Below are 26,987 nucleotides of genomic sequence, written 5' to 3'. Positions count from 1 at the left end.
CTTCAATTTTCTAAGTTTTAGCATTTTCTAGTTTGCTCTATAACATAACTACTGTATAGTTTAACAAAAACTATCTAACAAGTACTTCATGGTCTGATTCAACAGTAGTCATATGCCTCAGTGCCAAAAAGCCTGTGTTATGTCAATCACTAAGATCCATTAATAAAGCATTATAATATGCCTATATGTTAAGACATTGTCCAAAGTAATATGTATATAGCACATTCCTTGCATTGGTTCAGACCTGTTCTTAGTACATAACAGAAGAGTCCCCCAGAAAAAAAGGCATACTAGACTGCAGTTTTTCATTGTGCTTCAGTGACTTTCTAAACATCCTTAGTGTTATAGCAAGCTTTTTCTGTATATTACTCTTCAAGTGATATCTATGTCAGAGAGATCAAGTTAGTTTACATTAGTTGTAAAACATATCTTAAGTCTTCAGTCTTTTATTTTCATTTTTAATCAATCCTAAGACTATGTAAACAAGATCAGTTAAGTCAGCAAAGTAAACTTTTCGGTGCCTAGCGTTAATGTCATTCTATGCTATATATGTTTTATTGCTAGACAATGCTTCAGTTGAATTATTTATTTCTTATTTCCAAATTACAGTATATACTAAGGCTTTGTTCTTACACTGTCTTGCTTATTTCTTAGCCAGTGTTAAATTTCATGGATGGCAACTCATGAATTTCTCGTTGATAAGGTTATTGTTTAGTGTAGAGCATTTCCCAGTCCTCTGTTGAAAATGGGCAACAACCCAGTTGGACTTTCCTGGTCAAAAAATGTCACATAAATAAGTAAATGTCATTTATATTCATAGTGAGCATGTTAAATGATGAACTACCTTGAAACTACTGATTCCGAGGATCTACACATCTGGAGTGTTACTCTCGCTTATGAAAATCTAGCCATTGATTTTGCGATTCCACTTGAAGTAAGTTTAAGGTTCCAAAAAGTCATTTTAGTGTTTCTGATGACTCCTGTTGCAAGATGATGACATTTCCAATGTAGAACAGAACAGTAAGTAAGGATTTCCCTCTGGGCATCACTGAAAAGGAGCAGTTCAAAGGCTGGAAGATCCAAACAGAACAGGGGTGGTGTCTTAGAGGAAGGAAGGAAGGAAGAGGTACTGGCATCCTTCTTAGTTGGCTGACTATTCCCTCCAATCTGTTCTTTCCAGTCCAAGAAAGCAACTCTGATTTTCAAACTTTCAGGGAAAAAAAACAGAACAGACCTATCCCACACATGACACACAAAACACCCACCCCTCTGAAGAGACATGAAAGTGGCCCTTTAAGATCACTCTATTGGTATTCACTTAGAAACTGATTCCAGTGTAGAAATTACTTGAAAAAGAGAAAAAAATATTTATTTTGCCTCTTTAAGGGAAGTTATGGTGTACTTTATTTCCATATAAAAGAATGTTAGTGTGCTTGGGAACTTCATTTGAAACTTAATTTTTCTGTTTATTAGGTAGCAGCAAAATGGAGTGAGGACTTGTCTTGCCTGCCTTATCTGGAAAGGGAGATCCTGCACCAGAGTGATCCGATGGCCATTCCATGTAAGTGAAACTTTTCTTTTTGCTGTTTGAATAATTTTAGCCACGTCCTGATAATTTAATGTTTTAACATATTTTAACATAAGTTGGTCTTGGTTTGTCTGTTATTTGGGTGTCACATAATGCATGGTGCGCTCGTTCTATAATGATTTGCCTCACGTCTGTAGGGTCACTCATTAAGATGCTTAGGATTTGTTTTATTGTTGTTAATAGGTTGGTATGTGTAGTACTTTTGGGTTTACCACAAATAATGATGTTGTTTCTTCTTGAAAGGGCTTCCAGGTCTATGAGTTTGGATTACATGACTTGGATTAGTTTCGTTTTGTTGTCCGCGCATTGTTGGAGAGTGTCTAATTTTGTTTCATTATCTGATATTCTTGATTCCAATTTTTCAATTCTAGTTAACAGCTGGTTGAAGGATTCCCCAAAGGATTTAAATTATAGAGCAAGGTCTTGTATCAGTTGATGGATTGGTTGTAGTGCAGTTTTAATATCTTCTAAGTTTGCTGGTTCATCCGGTTTGGTTTTAGTTGCCATTTTTACAGAATCTGACTGCATAGTAGTTCTCTGTCTCTTTGGTATAAAATCTTTCTCAGGATAGGCTAACACTGGGAATTTTGTTTTAGTTGTTAAAGTTTCCATGTTAGATTCTTCACTGGACATTGTAGTGGTTCTCTATGTTCCTGCTTTCCAGATAAGGACGTTTTTACCTCATGGCTGATAGATTGTAATTTGATCCTGAATAATCTTGACTTTAACTAACTCCTTTGGTATTTTAAGGCCATAGATTTATTAAAGCAGAGTATTTAAAGGTAGATTCACATTATAGTACAGATTTAGACATCTTCCTGTCCTCTAATTGGAAGTTTTTTTCAGGATTTTGGTGTGAGCCAAGGATAGTAGGGTCTACAGACAGCAGCCTTCTTTTTGCTTCAAACTGATGTTTTCTGGTCTGCAGTTTTCCTGCTTTAAAGGTTGCTTTTACATATTTATCCAGACCAAATGATATTCTTATATCATCTGAAAAAGTTTTGATCAGTTGCAGTTGTGCTTTCAATTCCTCATCTGATGAACTACACAGTTTTAAATCATCTACAAAAAGAAGATGAGAAGTCTTATACTTTGTTGTTTTCTGGGAGCCAAATTGTAGCCATGAGGTAATCTGTTATGTAGACAACTTAATGGGTTATGGACAAGATAAAAGAGCAGTGGGGACAGAGAATCACACTACAATATCCCCTTTGAATTGTTATCCTGGGAATAATATTTTTTTCCTTTATCATGGCTTAACTGCAAAGTGGTTTGCCCCAGTTTCATGGTCACTGTGATATAGCCAATCAGTGTAGGGTTTATCTTATACATTCTTAAGCACTCTTTTATCCATGAATGTGGGATACTGTTGAATGCTTTTTTATAGTCTATCCATGCCATACTTTGATTCTTCCCCTTTTTACAGTTCACCATTATGACTTTAATACCAAATGATCCTTTATTTCATATGACCTTCTTTTATTACCCTTTTGTTCTATTGCCATGATTGAGTTTTCTTCTAAATGACTATAAACTCTCTCAGCATCAATTCCGGTGTATGGTTTATATGTCGCTGGAAGACAAGTTATTGAGCTATAATTTTTAGGATAGCTTGCAGGTTTGCTCTTAAGTATTAGGATTGTTTTTCCTGTTGTTAACATGGCTGCTGTCTGTTCTGGGTGCGCATATGAATAGTTCTTATTCATGGCTAAATCTTCATGTAAAGATGTTAGTACTTTTAGCCAGACATTAGGTACTGCATCTAGGCCTGGGGTTTTTCAATTAGGAGCTTTTTCTCAACTTTGTTTCAATCTCTCTGGTCATTACTTTATCCCATTTCATATCCTGTACATTTGAACTTCTTATTCTTTCTTTTGCTACTTTTACCCATTTAGCATTGTTATTATTTCCAAAGGATCTTCATACAGATTTCTCCAAAAAGTATCTATTTCTTCTTTTTTGGGTAGTGTTTCAATTTCTTGTACCTTGATTCAAAATTCCTATAAAACTTTTTTGGGTCATCAATAAATTGCTTATTTTGTACTTTTCCTTTATATTTATCTGCATATCTTCTAAGTTTTTCTGCGTGTGTTGATATTTCTAGTTTATTATTTACAATAGTGCACAATAGAACCTGATCTGACACAGTGCATTGCTTTTATCATGTCTATCTTTCTGAGTATTTTTGTTGAGCTGTTCACTCATCTATACTCTTCTAACAATAACACTTCTTCTCTTAATTGCTTTATACTTTGATACTTCCATGATGGCATTCAATTTCTCACCCTCCCTTCCCTTATTATCTTCTGTTTTTGTGGTAAGACTTTGCCCCAGATTCAGCAAGCCCAGCACAGTGTGCAGGAACAGTGCAGGAGCTCCAGGAGACAATATGCCCAACGTGCAATCCAGGAATAAGCTGCAGGGATGAGCACGAGCACTCCTGCACTATTCCTGCATGGACGCAGCTCATGTATGCAAATTACCCCATTTGCAGGTGAAAACCATGCAAATGAGGTGAATTTGTGATCCAGGAAGCTGGCAGCCAGCTGTGCAGCACTAGTGTAATCTGCAGAAATGTACTCTTAGTAACTGAGTACATTTCTGCAAACTACAAAACGGAGCCATGACAGCTCCAAATAAAGGGTGTATATAACATGGAAAGCAATCCAATGGCCATTGGCATGGAAAACAGTTAAAAAAAAAAAAAAACTTCTATTTTTTTTAGCCCATTTCGGCTGTTTAAGTGTAGGGCAACAGCCAGCAAACGGGATCGGGCAAAAAATAAAAAAAAATAAGCTGAAATAAGCATTCTAATTAAAATCACTATTTTGTCATTATACTCAATGGCAGGCAGAAGACAACATGGCCAGTGAATAGTAGTTACAAAGGGGGGAGGCTCAGTGTGGAACCTGTATCTATGCATTAGCAGGAAATCTTTTGCAAATGAGGGGAATGATACTGAATCCCATATCCCCCCTCAATGCTAGTCAGCACCCAACAGTGTAAGTGCAGGAATAGCTTGGTGCAAGCCTAGGAGTTAGCTGACATTATAAGGGGGTGTTTCAGGCATACTGTAAGTGGATTGGAGCCCTGTGGCTCAGGTTTGCCCTTAGCTTAGCAGAGCTAAGCAAGGGGGTGTGTCTGAGGCTGCCTAGCACTCTTTTCATTGCTTAAGCAGGTGTGCGTGCCATGCACCGGGTTTTAAAGGAAAAAAAAAAGTAAACCAGGAAATAGCAGCTCTGTGTACATTTGAGCACTGTGTTTGTGCAGCGTGCCCCCGGGCTTAAACAGGAAGTCAATGGGATGGGAAAACAGCAGTAGGAAGGTAATCAGAGAGAACTAGCATAGCTGGCAGGTGAAATGTATCAGAAACAGCCAATTACACAGGCAGCAGACCAGCCCAGCCCAGTACACTACTATAAATTATGCAAACACCTTTCTCTCTGTTTTCTCCCACATACTCTACACCACTGATGTATACAAGCAGGGAAATTTTAACAAACAAAAACAACAAAATGATAGGGACTGCAATAGCTATCATACCTCAACATGTAGAAGAGGCCGAGGGTGGTGAGTATGAGAATGCTATCAACCAACCCACAATGAGGAAATGGAGAAGAGTGTACAGACCCAGGGTAAGCTACAAGAGGCTACATGAGCTGGAGATAGTGGAGCACTATAGGGTGGACAGGGACCTCCTACAGCAAATTGTTGAGCTATGCCGGCCACACCTGATACACAGAACTAACAGGGAAACCCATCACAGTGGATACCAAGGTATGCGTAGGCCTAAGAATACTAGCCACAGGTGCTTTCCAAAGGCGAACTGGGGATATCATGGGGATCTCACAGGAATCAGCATCCAGGGTCTGCCACCAGTCCCTTGATGCAATGTCAGCACATGACAGTGAGCACATATATTTCCCCAACACCCATGAGGTGTTGGCCAGCAATATGTGTCTCTTCCACCAAATAGCAGAATACCCTGAGGTAGTGGGTGCTATAGACTGCATGCTCATATGCATCAAATCACCACCAGGTGAGCGGGGTAGAGTCTACATCAACTGCAAGGGCTTTGTCTCCATCAACTGCCAGTTTGTGTGCGATGCTCAGGGCATTATAATGAATGTTTGTGCTGTCTGCCCTGGAAGCGATCAAGATTCCCACATCTGGCATCTGACACAGCTGTACCAGAGATTTGCCAGTGGGGACATCCCTTACGGTCACCTAGTGGGGGATGCTGGTTATGCACTGGAGCTGTGGTTGATGACACCCATCAGAAATGCAAACACACCTGAACAAGAACTCCATAATGAGGCACATGCACAGACCAGAATTATAATAGAGCGTGTGTTTGGGATGCTCAAATCAAGGTTCTGGTGCCTGGACACATCTGGTGGAGCCTTGCTGTACTCACCAGCTACATGTACTCAAATTGTCATCATATGTGCCATGCTACACAATATGATCCTGCAGAAACAGCTGCAGCAGGAACAGCATGAGGCAGGGCCACACAGCCCCCCACTATTGGAGGAACAACCTTAGCCTGGCCCAGTAGACAGAAGTAGGTGTGCCCAGTATGTCCTGGCCTTGGCAAAGAGCCAACGCATAGCACACACGCTGAGACAATAGGGAGCCAGAGAATGACGCTTTTCTCTGACTTGCACATACAGTAAAAGGGATGCCAAACATGACACTGCCTGTGCTCAACCATGTATAGGGAGTGTTCTATGTGCATCTGACATAGGCAGCCCTACAGCACCATCCTCAGTACTGGCACACCCACAAGGTAAGTCACTCCTCTTACCAATTGCCAAATGGAGTAGTATATGTTGTTACTTGTATCTATGGTATGGATGTGAGCATGCAAGGGAATCAGGTGGCTGATTGGGATGCCAGCAGATAGTATACACCTATAGCAGCAGCATGAGATCTGTAACAAATACTGGTGTTACCATAGTAGCCAGTACTACACATGGTGATAAAACCCACTGCAGGAAATGTACTGGGCCACATGTGTATCCATATGACACACACATGCCAGTCAGAGAGGCTCACATACCCAACAACAGTCTCAGCCAGCAGGACAGATGTAGATAAAAACAAATAAAGGCTGTGCTATGGCCTCTGAATGATGTCTATGGGTATCCTCCCCCAGGCCTACACAGACAGACTATATCAGGTCAGGCAGTGGGATGTTAGTTCTGAAGGGTAAGAAGTCAGAAACTGATATGTAGGCTAATCAATCCTAAGACCTGTAGTACACTGATATGCCTCTAGTCAGCATGAGAGGTTAGAATACAGAATGAAATGGAGTACCTGACATACCAGTACAGTCATAGCAAATGTGTACAAGTGTCAGGTGTCCCCCCCCAATCCTATAAACAGTCAGGTGTGCCCTCCCAATCCTATGTAGAAACAGTCAGGTGTGCCCCCAATCCTACGTAGAAATGTAGAAACAGTCAGGTGTGCCCCCCAATCCTATGTAGAAATTTAAAAACAGTCAGGTGTGCCCCCCCAAATCCTATGTAGAAATGTAGAAACAGTCAGATGTGCCACCCCAATCCTATGTAGAAATGCAGTAACAGTCTGGTGTGCCAGCCCCAATCTGATGTAGACACATAGTAACAGTCAGGTGTGCCACCCCAATCCGATGTAGAAATGTAGTAACATGTATGCATAGGTATAATACCAGTGGAGCACAGATTACCTGATGTGGCCAAGGTAGCAGGATAGATTGTCGCATTTGTACAATATACAGGTATGCGTGTGTTAGGTTGGTGTGTATTTCATAATGTGTGAGAGTGGTCAGTATGTATGCATGGTGAGGTATGACCTGGTGGCTATTGCCCAGTACTGCCAATGACAGGGCCAAGTCCTCCCAACTGCAATGCCAAACACAGTGATCCTCAGTATAACATATTCTAACAGTAAGCCATTGTAAATGTATGGAGGTAATATGTGTCACCATCTGTAAGATGGACATGGCATGACTGCTGGGCCAGATATACAAGCAGTACACAGGGGAAAGTACCCCAGACAGACAGCGTATAATGTGTAACCATGAAATGGATACACCCTTGGAATTGTACATACAGGTTTGCAGCACATTATCTGGGCTTGTAGTAGGGAATAATGATGTTGTCTGGCCAGACACTCACAGATTACAAAGGTCATACCACCTGATCAATATTCACAGAAAGTATTGGCATGAACACCTAGCACACCTACCCTGTCACCCCAGGAGAATATACTGTATCGCAGTCTGGTACTGTTGGACTGATAGAATGCAATGGCCTGCTACAGCTGGCTAGCATCCCTACCAAATGGCCTATAGTCCTCTGCCAATGGCCTGCATCTCACCCATACTGCCAATGTATGTTATGTCATGGACTCCCAAATAACAACACAACACAGTCCACAGAACCCATATGCAAGACCATGTGGACAAACCACAGTAACATGTCCACCATGTCCCACTGCATGAACTGTGGATCAACATGAATACACTGCTGTGATGAGGTGATAACTATAGGGAAAGTATCAGAGAATGTTTGCATAATGTATGGAAGAGGATAGAATAATAGGGGGGGAGCATGGGCAGCATGGAATGTGCAAAGTCCGAAACACAGCCGTGTGCACATACTACCCCTGGCTGCAAACACAAAAATGGGTGGCTACAAACCTGCCCATAAACCACAATAAGGTTAATGTCCTGACATATGACCCCTGCCTCTGGGTAACCTGTGTGAATCTGTACAGCTGTGAGGTATTGCCACAGCTAGATAAGGCCATACCGTCAAGTCAATGGATGTACAAGTATGGGATCCTCTTCCATCACTGTACCAAGGTGCTGAATCGGATACACAGACCCGACAGCAAATGTCTGCAGCACCCCCTCCAGAATGGCATTAGGTTGCATGAATATGTAGGCATTTGACCACAATACTGGACACAGCTGCATTCACCCTGTGTTCGCCAGGACATCACTGTGATCAAAAATGTCTACCTGACAGTACTTGAGGACATAAAACATCGCAGTGTATAACACTATACATGTCTGAATATCTCTGCTAACAGCAGTACCATGTAGCAGAAGCAGCACAGACACAATTACCTACAGTAGCCACTATCCCTTGCCCAGTTTGACCCCATATTGCCAACTGAGCTACAGATATCCTGCAGAAACAGTTTGCTAGCTGTAGGTGTAGAACACAAAAGTCTGCACTGGAGTACAATCTACCTGGAATGGATCCACACATTCAATACAGAAGGGTATACTGGGCATGCTCCTACATTTAGAGAAATGAAGGCAAAGTCAGACAACAAAATACTGAAATGTCATACTGGGCATGCTCACACACTTAAAGAAATGAAGCCCATGTCTGGCAACAACAGTGCACCATACATATCTGACAATTGCAGATGTTAGTGCATACACTCCTCAGTATGCACCAGTCATGATTTGCACACACATTGGATATGAATACACACATATATCCAAGGACAACACACTATAATATGCCAAAAGTACTCATACATAGATGTGTGGAAGAGAGTGACAGTGATAAAGAGCCTTCTGTCATGAGTCCTGTTCCAACCAGCACACAGCCAAATGGCTACAACCACATAATGTGTAAATGTCATTCATCGTAGAAGTTAGCCTCTGGAATCCCTCAGCATTATAGACTCTGTGGTGCTAGTGCTAACTGTGCAACATGACTATACAAGGAAGTAGTCATCTAGCAGTTGTTTACACGTACCTGCGGAATATAAACCTGTGTGTGCCTGAGTGTGGTGTGTCTACCTCAAGATGAATGGGTTATGACCCATGCACACACACTGCCCTCCCCATAGTTCTACTATGACAAGCCTGCTGATGTCAGTCACTGTGAAATACACCTTCGGGGAAAGGATAGCCCAATATTCTCTGTGATGTGTCCTATAACTGCATAATGCTGCAGTGTGATAAACTAGTTAGGTAGGAGTTCTAATCCCAGATGTAGCAACTGTGTGTGTCTGTGTATTTGTCTGTGTAGGGATCAATGCATTTTAGGTTAGTCATACTCACTACAACTCTAATGCCCTACTTTGGCAAGCCTGCTGATGTCATTCACTTTGAAATACACCTTTGGGAAAGGGGTACCCCAGTAATCACTGTGGTGCATCCTATAACTGCGTAATACTGTAGTGTGATAAACTAGTCAAGTAGGAGTTCTAATCCCAGACATAGCAACTGTGTGTGTGTGTGTGTGTGTGTGTGTGTGTGTGTGTGTGTGTGTGCATGTGTCTCTGTGTAGGGATCAATTCCTTTTAGGCTAGTCACACTCACTACAATTCAAATGCCCTACTTTGGCAAGCCTGGTGATGTCATTCAATTTGAAATACACTTTTGGGGAAATAGTAGCCCATCAATTTCTGTGGCACGCCTTATAACTGTGTAATGTTGTTGTGTAATAAACTAGTTCAATAGGAGTTCTAATCCCAAACATGGCAACTCTATGTGTGTCTGTGTAGGGAGCAATGCTTTTTAGGCTAGTCACACTCACTACAATTCAATTGCCCTACTTTGGCAAGCCTGCTGATGTCATTCACATTGAAATACACATGTGGGGAAGAAGTATCCCAGTAATCTCTGTGGCACATCCTATAACTATGTAATGCTGTAGTGTGATAAACTAGTTATGTAGGAATTCTATTCCCAGACATGGCAAGTGTGGATGTTTGTCTGTGTAGGGTGCACTGCTTTTGAAGCCATTCACAGTCAATACAACCTCCATTGCCCTTCTTTGGCAAGGCTGCTGATGTCATTCCCAGTGAAATACACCTTTGGGAAAGAAGTAGTCCATAATCTTCGTGGTGCATCCTATAACAGTGTAATGTTGTAGTGTAATATAGCAGTTTGGTAGGGGTTATATTCCCAGACATAGCAAGTGTGGATGTTTTTGTGTGTGTCTTTGTTTGTCTGTGTATGAAGCAATGCTTTTGAGGCCATTCACAGTCAATACAACCTCCATTGCCCTTCTTTGGCAAACCTGCTGATGTCATTCCCAGTGAAATACACCTTTTGGGAAAGAGTAGCCCAATAATCTCTGTGGTGCATCTTGTAACATCGTAATGCAGTAGTGTGATATAGTAGTTCGGTAGGGGTTCTATTCCCAGACATGGTAAGTGTGGATATTTGTGTGTGTGTGTGTGTTTGTTTGTCTATGTAGGGATCCATGCTCTTGAGGTCATACACAGTCAATACAACCTCCATTGCCCTTCCTTGGCAAACCTGCTGATGTCATTCACCTTGAAATACACCTTTGGGGTAGGAGTTGTCCAGTAATCTCTGTGACACATCATATAACTGTGTAATGTTATAGTGTGATAAACTAGTTAGGTAGAAATTCTAATCCCAAACATGGCAACTGTGTGTGTGTGTGTGTGTGTGTGTGTGTGTGTGTGTGTGTGTGTGTGTGTGTGTGTGTGTGTGTGTGTGTGTCTATGTTTGTCATTCGTATCCTATGTGGAAGTGGCTGTGATTGTGTTACAACTGGACTCATTGTGGAGTGGGTTTTGCAAATTTCTTATATGGTGGGTCCATTATATGTCATAATGTCCACCTTACAAGGATAACAGATGTCAAATAGCTGAGAGGCTGGGATGCCAATCCATACCCCTACATGTGACATCAGGGCCTGGTGAACAAAGTAAGCAACCCTTGTATTACCCACAGAACACTCTCAAACCCTGTCTCATACACAAACACACTTGCCTAGGCAACAACCACTTTGTTGGTAGTACCCTGCATATTGCCCACAGAGAGTAAGCATGGTGTGATTGCAGTGGACTACAGAGGGCATGGCACCCTCTCCCATTACTACAATAGGCACATAATTGCAGACAGTGTGCCTTCACTATGTTCCCCAATGGACGCCTGCAACAACTGTGGTGCCATCAAATGTGGCCCACAAAGTACATACCATGCCTTAAACACATGCTCTGTATGGACAGATGCCACTGAAACCAGGGAATACCTGTATCATGCTAGCAATGTAGGTGCAGGGTCAACCCAGTGTTCATTACCAGTTCCCACCACACGAGGCCAGGACTGGCACATCTGATGATAACAATCTGTGTACACAACATGGGCCAGACACCCCAGGTACAATTCCACATGTCACTGAACATGCATGTGGGATGTGTGCACATCCCAGACACTGTCCATGTCATGGACTATAGAACACATACATGGAAAGCATTGCACAGCACTGGCCACACACAATAGTAACCCAGGTGACTGGATGGTGAATACAATACCCACCTGTGTGGGCCAATCCAGACACTAAACCCCTGAGCCACACTGCAGACAATTGTCATGTGGCCCGATGCCAAGTTATACCCTTCACTTAGCCTTGTATAAACTTATGGCACAGTCAACCACTACATACATGTGAAGCAATGCACCCATGTATGTCAGTACTGGCACCCTGTGTCTGTGTGTGGGGAGTATGATGCTTTCGACCACATTCATACTCACTACAACTCCCATTGGCATACTGAAGCATCCTGTATGATGTCAGACACCTTCACATACCCTTTGCCCATATATCATCCAGATAAAGATAACCCCTGTGGTACATGTGATACCTGCACATTACTGTATTGTGGCAAACTAGCTAGTTAGGAACTCTATTCCTGACACTGCCAACTGTGTCAATGTGTGTGAGTCCCTGAGAGAGTGTGGCTGTGTTGATGTTGACACCTGTTCATGTGGGCAGGCACTTGTACTACACCTACATTATCACTACTATATCACTGTTGAAGATGTCATTCACCATCAGATATACATTTGGACAGCTCCTCAACATGTAAGCCATGTGGTGCATGCAATAACTGCATAGACATGTAATAGCAATACATAGTTAGTCAGGGGTTTGAAATCCTGTACTGGTAGGTGTATGACACAAACATGCTTAGGTTTCACTCTCCCACCCCCTCCCTGACTTACTTTGTCTCTGTCTGTCTCTCTCACTCCCTCTCTGGTGGATGTGGAGAAGTACATCTGCTTTGCTTAGACAGCATCTTGTGTTTTGTAAGTGATGCTCATGATCAGCTGATGGCCTTTGCATGACTTGCAGTCCCCCTCTAGCTGATTGCATGTGGAACAGCTGTGGTAATATTCCCACAGCCATTTGCATGAAAACACATTCCAATATCTAGGAACATCATGTTGGTGTTGGGACTTTTCATTCACTGTGAGCAGGACCTCAATTTGGTGTTTGGCAAACAACATCACAGATGGTATTGGGATTTACCTCTAATAACATACACTGTGGAAACAGGCCAACAGATGGGAGGGGGATGTGCCAGACATGACTACAGAATGTAAGTGTTGTTCTTCTGCATTTGGAGTAATGTCGGTTCAACAGGGTGTGTGTGGTTATGGCTGGTCTACATGATTTAATACCTGTCATGACAGTGTTATGTGTTTGAGGAAACACCCATCTGTAGGGTTATCTGCAGACTGGCCAGTGTGTGGAGCCTTTTGTTTCTTGTGTTATTCACAGAACACCTATCTGAGAACTGCAGAAGCATAGCGTGAGGATTGCAGTCAGTACATGGTGACAGCCATGAGAGTTACTGATTTCATATCCCTCATAGGACATATGTCACAACAAACCTGCTACGACAGTAAATGTATGAGGTTATCACACCAACATACCAATATTAGCCCAGTGTTTGTAGCTCCAGCCACAAGTCTGTCAACCTTTGTACATATGTCATGCAGTAAGAGGTGCATATGTTCTGTACACCATTATTTATTGACATCATATCTGATAACAAGCCAGTCAGATATCAGACTCTAGACATATGTATAATAGTGGTTATTTCTGAGGACATAACCTGGGCATTCCGTGGTGCGTACAGTACTGGGGTCTGCATACTTATGGTGATTGTCGACAGTATGTGTATTGCGCATACGTACCTTGGGCTGTGCACAGACTCTGATAGATGCCATTGCTCTTGGTCCTGTTCTTTCTGATGTTACATGCTGCTCCAGTGTATGGTACCCTATTGGCTCACATGTCTGTAGGGCCAGACACGCACGTGTCACACACCACAGACAGGCATCGGACCACTCTGTGTCATGACCCAGTGTATGTAGGGTTACTGTGTGAGTGGCACAGATGAGTATGGTGTTTATCAGACAGTCTATATAGTGTCATATTAAGATTGTGTACCATATGTGGCTGTGGCTGTGTTCACACTGGTTGTGGGTATGCACTTTCTCACAGGTGTTGTGCAGTGACTTGTGTGTAGAGCCTGCTATATTTGCAGGTACATGTGTATTCCCCCATACAAAATGTAGTCCAGTATTGTGTGACTGTCTGTAGTTTGCACAGTGCTTTGTGACATGCCTAGCAGCCTAGTGTAATTACCCAGTGTGCTGTTATGTACAATTATTTGCAAGACATACTGCTGCCAGGCCACCATAACTGTTGTGTATTTCTGACAAAGCAGTGGGATTCTGTACAGATGTATGTCACTAACTACTGGGTAGTATGTGGCCATGTGACCTGGGCACCACCAGGTATTATGTGTCAGGACAGAATGGCATGTATGAATGCATAAACTGTGTGAGCATATGTAGTCCAGTATTTAGGTGATATACCCATGTATATGGCTATTAACATCCACATTGTGAGGCATGGTCCACATGTTTCACATGAAGGGTATTTGTGTACACCTCTGGACTGACCACAGAGTGCCAGACTGTCCACATAAATTGGTCATATATCTGCTGTAATCCACAAGATCATTATTGTGCTAGCAGTGGTGCTGTACTATGATGTCCTTAGGATGTCTGTCAATAGCAAATGGCACAAATGTCAAAAGCAGATGTGACCCCCCACACACACAGCATGTCTGTTAAGACAACCCCTGCTACAATAGCAACAGTCAACATTTATACCTGCAATGCATACATGGCATCCCCTTGCACTAAGAGGTTGGGACTTTTGGTGCTGAGGTAGGACTCCACTGCATGTTCTGGACATATGGTAACCATGTATGTATGTGTATATATATATATATATATATATATATATATATATATATATATATATATATATATATATATATATCCATATATCTATATAGATATATACACATATACATATCTACATACATATAGGGATGTATATACATGTACGGTTACCTATCAAAACATCCACTCTTCATAACATCTAACCTCACTTCAGTGCAACCTTGGAGTTGCTATATCTAATTTACGGGAGGTGTGGGGGTGCAGGGGGGCTTGCCACCCTGCATAAATGTAGCAAACAGTGTGTGGGATGTTATTTGTAGTTGCTTTGTAGTTTTCAATGTTTTGAGATTCGATGTTATGAGTTTTAGATGTTTTGAAGCTTAGATGTTATGGTCTTGATGTTTTGAGTTTAGATGTTAGGAAGAATAGATGTTTTGATAGGCACCATATGTACACACACACACACACACACACACACACACACACACACACACACACACACACACACACACATATATATATATATATATATATATATATATATATATATATATATATACATACATATAAACACTCAAATAAATACATATAAACAGCAATATATGTCTGCACATATACAGATATACAGATATATAGATATATATGCACATATTCTTATGGATATCTACATATATATCAACATAAATAGGTATATCTGATTAGATATGTATGCACATATAGTCATAGATATCTACATATGTATCAACATAAATAGCATAAATAGGTATATCTGTACACATAGGATGTATATATATATATATATATATATATATATATATATATATATATATATATATATATATATATATATATATATATACAGATCTACAAATGGCCATATATATGATGCACTATACAGATGTGTAGACATACATATGTATGTATATACACATATCTACAAATGGCCATATATATGATGCACTATACAGATGTGTAGACATACATATGTATGAATATATATGTGTATGTACATGTAGACATATATCTACATATGTATATGTATATATCCATATTCCTGTCATGTGTAAACATCATGGTTGTGCATACCTTCCCAGATGTATCTCACTGTATGTATCTGATATGTGTAAATTTAGATATAACAACATATGTGATGCAACAGTAATATCAATAATAAGTACAACAGCATTGTGGAAGTCAAAGCAATTGTTCAATACTATTCAATATGTGTAGTGACAATTTTACTGGGAAAACAACATCTGTCTTCACAGCTGTCATGACATAGTAGTTAACTGTTGTGACTATAGTGTACAGAGTGGTGGGTTCAAGACCTTCAAGAGTTGTGTATTTTGTTGCTGGGCACAACAAAGGCTGTCAGATACAGAGTGGTTAAGGCAGTTTTGAGAAGCTTTAAGTGCATTTGTGTGGGTTTGCGCAAAGCTAAGTGGTGCCAAGTTAAGGTTAAACGTACGGGTGCTTACACCGTGTAGGCTTTGCTTACCAGTGTGCAAATCTGCCTAGCTGTTATATTGCAGCAATGCTGATACCTGCTAAGCATGGCTTAGACCTGGTAACCAGTGCTCTCATCCCAGTCTGATAACATAGCATGGTAATGACATCTGTAATAAGTGTACATAATGCCATGCACAATACATGAGTCTATGTGCTGTCATTACAGTAGGAAGGGGTGTGAGTGTCATGTCTGGGACACACAAGTATATAAGACCTGTACAACACTGTTATCTGTGTGAATGTGTTACATACAAGGGTAGTAACCCAGGTTATGTGTTGTCACTCGGGCATGTAGTGTATCATGGTGGTACTACTATTGACAGTGCTTTCACAGGCAAGAGTAGAGCGCTAAATGTAGGACTGACAACAAGCACGCCTGCAGGCATAGCTGGACTCTGAGGCCTCACTGTCGTGTTCCTGGTGTTTGAGCTGTGTCACAGTATATATCCCCCTACTGGATAATGATCTGACATGTGGAAAGTAACTGTAAACTACTATCTTTACAGCACATATCAGTGAGGGCTTCCAACATGTAGTAATGGCATAAATATTGTTGTCAGATATCTATCTTTCAAAACATTCATCCTCCTGCATAGCTATTTGCCAAGCTGATGTCTGTCAGTCCCTGTACAGATGTGCAGATGGCAGGTATCCAGCTTGGATATGTACAGGCAATCTATGCTTGACTGACACTGACATGTCTTCCCAGCTGTGTTATAACTGGCACATATAGAAGACTACACCCTGTATGCACCACATGCCACAGGTACCTCCACTACACTACCACAGTCAACAGAACATGCTTGGGTACAGGTCTCCATCACAGACACTAACCATGTGTTGTAATACATGTTGCATACATGTCAACTGGATCACCTCAGTGATCATTTGCAAGAGGCACCCAGGGATTGGCTGATGCATGTCACTCTCACCCTGAGGGTCACCACAGTGGTGTCTGTCAATAGATTGCCTGCTGGCACAAGGCAGGTGGCATGATACCACTGTACACACATCCCCTACACTACCCATCTCTCCATGGACAATAGCGAGGTACACACCTATGACCACCTGCAGAGATGCACCCCAGTACTGACACATGTGTACATGTGCATTACTGAGGATAGCAGTGTCTGTGTGTTAGCACATCTGTAGTTGGGAATACCATAAGGGCCTTCACAATCACCACAACATCCTTTGCCATAGTAAGATGTGGCTGCTGCTGTATCAGACATTACATGTACCCTGTTAGGCTTCTCTCCCTAACAGCTACATGAGCCTTGTAGTACCAGCACAACAGTGTTGTACAAATGGGTCGATAGGCATGGGATACCCATTGAGTTCTGGCAAGTGTGTGTATGTGTGCATGCCTGTATATCTGTAGGGTACAGCATTCTGAGGCTACATACTCCTTTTACAATATGCATTGCCACACAGTAGTATGGATAGTGTTGCTGCTGCCCATAGGTGAGGCATGACAATGCAACACCCTACTATGCCTGTGGCATGTGCATTCGATGTATATCCCTGTAGTACCACTGTTGGGATATACAATGGGTTGTATCACAGTCATGGGCAATGTGTGATAGTGGGTATGTCAGAGTGTCATCTTGGGTTCCAGTGAGTACAATATCCACTGTGGGATGTGGGTACTGTATACACTGTCATTACACCATGGTACACCCGGTATATGTCCCATGTACCACTGTATGGTGATCACTGCCGCCATCAACCATACAGGTAACTGATACCACAATCCAGCCCAGTTATACATGTGCTGTGTGCAGCCTACCTGTAACACATTGGACATGCTGATAAGTTAGTTAGCACCAGCAGGCCCAGGTCTCTTGGATGTGTGTCTGCCTGTTATGTGTCTGTGTATATGATGGTATGTCACACTATGTATTGTCCCTATACAACCATTACATCCCCCTTTACCATACTGTACATGTCTGGAGATGTTCTGCATGTAGCATGTAACCTGGAACACACCTCATCCAAAATGTTGTGTGGTGTGTGCAATGAAAGCCGCACACTTCAGTAGCACTACATACCTAGGTAGGGTCTAGTCCCAGTGTTGCCAAGTAAGAGTGTGCATGTATGTGAATGGGTCTGCATCAGGTTGCTGATTATACATGTCCCAGCGGGTCAACTGTCCATGTGGCACAGGCAAAAACTGTTATACAAACCTGTGACATGTGTTCAACTGTATGCAGGATATGTCAAAGCCATGGTGTCACCACAGTGCCATAACCCTTGTGGAATATGACTGCAGACCATCCTCCTGCTGAAACATGTACACCTATGACACAAATGGATAACATTATGGAGACTACAATCACTCAGTGTTACTAACAGCTATAATGCATCATGGCCGGACAGCTACACTACCTGACGTATGCATTAAACATTACTCCTGACAATATGTTACACTGCAGTACATTGGTACACTGTAGTACAGTCACCGTGTGCATCAGAACCATATTAGCCTGTCCCTGCATCAATCTTATGGATGACAGGGATGTGGCACAGGTATCATCATATGCACAAGATGTGTTGTTTGTTTGCCAGAGACCGAGGGTGGGCCATACGTTTGACACCATGTGTGTGGGTGAGGCATGTAATTAGTTGAAATGGGCATGGTGATGTGGTGTGTGTAAGTATGGGGTTGCCATAGGTGTGTTCGTATAGTGTGTGGGTATTCATGCACACAGTTCTACTATGTGGCTGCCCTATACAGGTGTTCCTTGGGCAGCTGCAGACCATACCTGGCAGGGTGTGCAGTTCACCGCCTCTGGCCAGGGACACACTGACTGTGCCTGCCAGGGGTTCCATGGGCATGTCCAGGTACAGGCTTTGATGTGCTACTCTCCCCTGATGATGACAGATGGAGCCAGGTCCCTCCTGGGACAGACCAGGGCCATGTGCACGTGGCCTGCTGTGGTGTGGTGTGGACACTGCTCCACCCTGCAGTGCTGGGACTGGTACTGCCACTACGGCAGCTCCTTGGTGTCCTAGCATGTCCATGTTGACCACCAGCTGTTGTGCTGCTGGCCTGCATCCATGTGACCATCGCCGCACTCCCACCACATGTTCAAGCACAGACAAACCACAGTTGATGAGGCCCACCATCTCACCCAACTGTCTATCCATGACCTCGGTATAATCACGGAGGGCACCGGACAATTCATGGAAGTTGTCACTTGCAGATGTGACAGCAGCCCTCTGTAGCCTCACACACTGTCTGGTGTACAGTTCCATACATGCCTGCGCCCACATGACAGTCTGAAACATGCACCTGGTGGTACCAGTTGTGGCACTTCTGCCAGGGGCATGATGTCCAGTGGGCCTACCATGAGCACCCCAGTACATCTGCCTATGTTGTGCCCTGCCAGACATCCGGCTATGCCTGCTATGACCAGACATAGTAGGCATAGATGCCACACTCTCCTGTGCACTGCCACCAACCACCAACTGTCCCTCTGCTATGGCCACTGGTGATGGGGTATGTATAGGCACTGTAACTGTGTGCAGAGTTGGGGTGGCTAAGAGGAGGATGTCAAACGATGGGGCAGTTTCAGCCCCTGACAACCCTGCCTGTGCCTCAACAGTTCTATCATCATCTTTTGTGTCTGTATGGACAGCAACATCAGATTGCATGCAGGAGGGACCCTGACCCACCTCGCCACCTGTGGAGGAAAACAAGAAATACACTTTAAAACCTGCACAGCATTGCATAACAGTATACACATACACACACACACACACACACACACACACACACACACACACACACACACACACACACACACACACACACATTCCACTTTAATACCTACCTGTCCCTGATTTTACAGACAGTCCCAAGTTTATTCACATAACTTCCCCATCCTGCATCACACTTCGTAACATACACTCATTAATATCACTCATTAAAGTATCATTCTTCTAAATCCTTAGACGAGTGATCACAACACAAGACCTGTTACTCCATTACCTCCTTGACTTGAATGGAGTAGGTTTTGCATGGCCTCACTGCTGTCATGCAGTGCTAATCTTGTGTATGTCCGGACATCGTGAGCATGGCCCCTATATGTTAGAGGCTACTATGTTCACTCCATAATGTCATGCACTGGAATGTCATGTGCAAGTATTGCTCAGTATATGCCAAATCTGCTGCTCAATCAACCTATCATGTGGCAACAGTAATATATGGATACACTCCCTGATGTTGTCTGGTAATTCCCCAATGCATCTGCAATGATGCATATGTGGGTAGTCGTTCACCTCTCTGCTGATTTCAATATTAAGGGTATACCTGGTGTCTACTTTCCCTCCCAATGCATGTTCCATGCTACAGACCTTATTATACTTTCAGCTGTCCTGGGATTACATACAGACAAGTATTCCTGGTGGCTCATGTATCAGTCCATGTCCATGTACTGCATGATCCCAAAGGGAAGTACTGCCATATGAACAACCCCACAATCACACATGTGCAAAGATGGACACCCCCACAAACACAAACACATGCACACACATATCCTACATGCATCAACCCCCTCCACTCCACCAGATTGCACTTACAGACAAAATAACCCCCACCCACTCACACGCACACACACACACACACACACACACACACACACACACACACACACACACACACACACACACACATACAGGTGAGGTTTCACAAGATAGCACACAGAGTCCTTCCATTACCCACCTGTCAACATGCATAACATGTGGTACTCAACAGCATGCAGAGCAGCTATAGTCAATCCATGCTAGCAATGGTATACATGTGTGTGATGCATGGGTTGTGTTAGTAGGTGATGCCCCTTCCCCTGGAAAACACTGCACCCATGTATACAGTATTGCTGTGCACCTGTTCTGCACCCTGCCATTTACTGTGCACCAAACCTCACAGGTGTCAGTTATGTCTGCTCTAATGCTCACAGCCCCTATGTGTTTCAGTGACACATACCTGAGATGATATGTGGACAGATGTCATTTGTGAATGCCTGATGTCTGGTTTACAGATCTCAACATCAGCGGTGCATGTATGACCAATCCAGTACTATTACACTGACGACTGTCAGACCGTACTGTGGCTATGGGGAGTGTACACAGCCTTACTGATATGATGCACTCTTCCTTGATCTGCCATGGGACCACATCACCGCATATATTAACAGTACATGAGCCTGATATGTGATAGTTGTCCTGTACATTCACATGCAGTGTCTAAGAAATGTGTTAGGTGTGCAAATGCTGACTGCAATGCATACTTTCCATGGGGGCATATGTGTGCACGCCCTTATCATGATGGTTTGTTGCACCTATTGTTATATGTACTACAGCAGTCACTATTCCTGGCAGGAGTATACTAGCATTGGCCATCTGCATTTGCCAGTATATGGTCAGTCTGCCCTACTCATGTCCCCCAACTCTGCATGATTGCAAGGTCTACTCATGTGCACATCCCTTGGTGTTCACACACTGCCGTCACTGTTGCTGTGGGGGTATGGTTATGTCTGCCACAGTTCCTGAACTTGACTGTGTGCAGATACAGCCATTCTTAGCATTCTTAGGATCCCTGCTGTAGTGCACTGGTGTGTCATGCTGACACACCCTCCCCACCTTCAGCCTTTTTGCAGCTGCTTGACAAGTATGGCCTGCACATGTGTGTCAGTTTGCAGTGTCCCATGCACCAAACACCACATGTAAAAGTCTAGTCCCAGCTAATAATGTGGACCACAGTATTATGTTATGCCATAGTGTAGATCTGTAACAGTTGCCATGTAATACTGGTATATACACTGTTGCACTGTATAAGGGTGATGTTTCACACATGTCCCTACTGTAGGCTATGTGTCCCACCATTATGTTCATTCCTGTGGACACATTTCTCAATGACAGGATGTTAGTTATCTTGCAGGTGTCTGACATACCCTTCAGATACCCCATCATGGTCACCACTGTGATGCAGTGCATTTAACAGCAACAATACATGAACATGTACGTTATGCATTATAGGTAGGTGGGTTAGATGTGTGCATGGAATATACCATAGCCATTACATTCCCGGTGTATTGGCAGGCATGAACATAAACCATATTCACCAGCTACAGGCTGCTGCCTTGGTGGTATACCAGAGGGAGCTACATAAGAGTGTGACAGATGCAATGTCAGTGGCAACAGCTCTGGCATTGCTACAGGGTGGCTGCAGCATTACAGTACATCAACAGTACAAGTCCACAATACTACCGCTTATGCACATCTGTTTATTACTACTATGCACAAACAGACTATATATATGACATCTCACATATGCATGATCTACCTGTACAGATTGGATGCATATGCAACAGTGGTTTACTGATGTGCCCTGTGGCCTTACCTGCATGCTCCTCAGCCGGTGTGTGGGTAGCACTCACCTCCACAATAGTCTCTGCCAGTTGGTGGGTGTGCGGGTGGGCAGGTGCCACGAGGCTGGTGAGGAGCTCCTCAACAGGTGTCGGGGGGGATGGATGGCATTACACCACCTGTTGCGAGGTGATCTCCCCGGACTGCAGCAGCACACTGACGGCATTGCGAAGCAGGTCAGAACAATGATGGTGGACCTGCTCATAACTGCGGTTATGCAGGCCAACATCATTGACCCTGTGGACTAGATCGTTCCACAGGGTAGTCCGCTCAAGCTGCTCATGGGTGGCCCTGCCAAGCAGAACTGGATAGTGCTGTATTAGGTAGTTAAAAACAACCTCATTTTCCACCTCTGAATACCTGGGTAAACGGATGTGGGACATCTTGCCTGAAAGACATAAAGATGGAAACAGGTCTGAGCAACTCATACAGCAAGGTTACCATAGTTCTTAATACACATCTCTGTCATCCCCTCACTATATCAGTGACAACAAACTGCTCACACAACTCAATAGGTATGGCTACAGCTTACCTGCCATTGGGACATATATTGTATTGTACCACACTTTGTGCTATGTGTTTGTAGCCATGTTCCCTGTGTGGACGCTATCATTGCTGGCCTGTTATGGACTATTTCACCTGCATGCCATTGTTAGGGCCACTATGGTTCCATATATGCATGTGGTATGCTTGCTATGTGATTGCTGCACATCTGTCATTCTGTGTTATTGGGGATATCTATGCATGCTGTTGGAAATGTTCCAGGATTGTGTGGACTATTACTACTCACATATGTTCTATAACAGTGACACAATAGCATGTTTATGGAATAGTTGCCAGCAGAACCACCTCATCTAGCCATGTTACCAGGCCACATCATATGTAGGACCCACCCTCGGGCCTGCTCATCTACTGGTCCAGCAGTACCTTCAGGTGGAACCACCTCAGGGGAGGTTCCCCTCCAGGGGACACACACAGACATGATCCTGTCACCCAAGGTCAGATCCAGGGTCTGTTCCACAGGGGGCTCCACAAACACTTGTAGGATGAGCTACAACACCTTGAGGCACCCAGTACACAATCACAGGGTCTACATGCTCCTCCTGCTCAGCCATCAGGCCAGGCACCTTCAGGGCTGTGGACTGCTGTTGTGGCTAGCAATGGGTAGGGGCCTTGTTCCCATTGTTTCCATATGGGGGCTCATTGGTCTTCCACATCGCAGACCACACACACCATCCAGGGTGTTTACCCATCACATGTGTCATATAACACCCCTATAGGCTGTCCTCTATATCTACCAACCTGAACCACTTCCACAAACATACCTGCTATCCTTCCCCATATTCCCATTCCCTACTTCACAAACAAGGGCAATGTGATTCCCAACAAGGAGTTCACATGCGACATACCCATCCATGTTGTGCACACTTACAGATGCATATATCTGTGTGTATTGCTATGTGTGCTGTTCTCTATATATCTGTGTGTATTGCTATGCATGCTGTTCTCTCACACATAGCATGCAGCATTGTGGTGGTAATATAGGGGACATGTATTTACATACATATACGTGTGTGTTTGTATATATGTAGACATACGCATGTATATATATATATATATATATATATATATATATATATACATATATATACATATATATATACATATACATATATATATATATATATATATATATATATATATATATACCTATATATATATATATATATATATATATATATATATATATATACATATATACAAATATATATGTGTGTGTGTGTGTGTAGATATATATTATGTTGTATATATGTATTTATATATATATATATATGTCTACATATGGGTTTCTATATATCTGTAGACATACATGTAGATATATATATATATATATATATATATATATATATATATGTGTGTGTGTGTGTGTGTGTGTGTGTGTGTGTGTGTGTGTGTACATATATACATACCTATATATGGGGTACATTCAGACATCAGGTCCACAATCTGTAACTCTCCTTCCTGCACAGCTGCACTGTTCTGCCTTGCTACAACACAGACAGGTGCCACATATGGACACAGCCTAACATTAAGGGGGTATATATAGGGCCAGATTGCAGGTAAGCCTATTACACACCTATGGCATTTCAGCATGCTACAATACAGGTTAACTTGAATGTCCTGCAAGTGGTGGGCTGTGGAACCCACGTCTCTCTCTCTCTCTCTCTCTCTCTATCTCTATCTCTCTCTCTCTCTCTCTCTCTCTCTCTCTCTCTCTCTCTCTCTCTCTCTCTCTCGTGATACACATGATCAGGTGATGGCCACTGCACCAATCAGTGTCCTCCACTTGCTACTTGCATGCAGCATGCTGTGTAGTACTTCCAATTACCACTGTCATGGCAACCCACTACTATAAATCCCTACATCATGGGTGTGGTCCCTTTACATTTCCTGTATGATTGATTTCCTTCCTGTGTGTGGGCAGCAGTGTTACAGACAGCAGGTAGCAATACCTCTTACAAGAAACTTGCACACTCAGGCCAGCTACATATTTGTATGAGGTTCCAGAACTACAAACAGAGTGTGAGTAGTGTTGTTGTATGCATTGTATAGCACCAATGTACAGGGTTTGTGTGTACTTACTAGTTTAGTCTCTCTGAATAGCTCTCAACTGTGTGCCTATCCACTTGATGACCAGAGGTGTGCCTGTTATGTTTTGCCTGTCCACCACACAGGTCTTGTGTCAGATATATCATTAGTACTGTGTGTGCTGAGTGCTATGAGTACATGGCTACATCTATTTGTGTTTCTGACTTCATATTCCTGACTAAGGGTATGTTGCAGACTATCCTGTAACACCAGCAATTTACTCAGTGTATGACAACACTATTTCACATATGGGCCTGTGTTCTGGCCTCTCTCCTCCACCTACATACCAGGCTTTGTCCATATGACATGCTGTCAGGGGTTGTTATGTAGTGGCCTGTGAGTATGTCATGCTGCCATTCCTGCCATCATTCCACTGCTGTTGTGGCCCCCACACATATTGTGGGCTTGGGTCCATATATGTGTGGGCTTCATCTGCACAATACATGTGTGCCCTTCTGCAGTCCAGAGGTCAGCGTATGTAACAGTGGTATATGCCCCTGTATGTCAGTCTATGGGGGGGGGGGGTGCACCATAACTAGGCTAGGCTGTTACAACATGTGTGGGATATCAGGAGTAAGCTGCCTTAAGGTATCTAGATGTAAATTACCATACAATTTACCTTGGATAAATGCAGGCCTACTGCTTCCTGCCATACAAACTGTTCTGTTTGTCAGTGTGATTGTGATGGTTTCAGTTATTCCTTCTTATGTAAAAGATTCATCCCATTGTGTCAACTGAAGTCTTTACCCCCTAGGGATTGTGTACATAGTGTAGATAGAGGCTGCTGGACTACACATCTACATTACTTACTGTTGATTGATTGTTATCCTGTGGCCCAGTCTGTCTTCACTGTTGTACTACTTGAAGGCCTTGGCCTGGACAGCAACATATGTTATGTTTTCCGGAATACTGTACTAATTGATCTGGTTTGAGAGTTGCATTAGTCTGTTTATATGTATTTCAAAGTCTAAAAAGCTATATGACATGGCATATACAACTGTAATAGTACACAAATAAAGCTTTCTCATGTATGTAAACCTGTGTGTCGTGTTATATCCTTTGATCTCTCTGTGGGTATATGTTTCAGGCAACAATTGTCTTTTGTATGGGTGACTCATACAGTGTCCAATTGGTAAGGTGGCAACTGTAGTCATACTGGCTGTTTTGTAAGGTATGCACCCTCTAAATATGTATCTTCCTATAGATATCTCTCTGTGTGTATGTGTAGTTCCATATATATATATATATATATGTGTGTATATATATATATATATATATATATATATATATATATATATATATATATATATATATATATTTTTTTTTAATTTTACATTTGATGACCAGGCTAGTCTAGCTGGACTCATGTCCATTTTCAGTAAAGACCCAGGGTGACAAGCTCCACTACAGTTAAAGTCACAGTACATAGTTACAAGTCGAAAACAAGATTATTACATAGCAGCATAGTACTAATATAGTTTACAATTATATACAAGCTATAATTCAAAAAGATTAAGGTAGAGTCATGTTTATACAGAAGAGAGCTTGCTAAGCAAGTTTAAGTTTTGTTCCAGATTAAACTAGGTAGAGTCATGTTTATACAGACAGAGAGTTTGCTAAGCATGATTAAGTTCTGTGGCAGATTAAGGAAAGGCAGTGTTAGTAGTAACTTTAGTAGGCTGAAAATCACATATTCACAGAGGCTAATACGAGATAAGATGACAGTGTTAGGAAAACTAGCCATAAAAATGAAGGATGAGAGTTTTAGTCAGGATT

This window comes from Protopterus annectens, chromosome 3.part0 (genome assembly GCF_019279795.1).
Source record: "Protopterus annectens isolate FY-2018-M chromosome 3.part0, PAN1.0, whole genome shotgun sequence".
Classification (NCBI taxonomy): Eukaryota; Metazoa; Chordata; order Ceratodontiformes; family Protopteridae; genus Protopterus; species Protopterus annectens.
The sequence above is the reverse complement of the archived record's forward strand: the minus strand, read 5'-3'. Positions refer to the sequence as shown.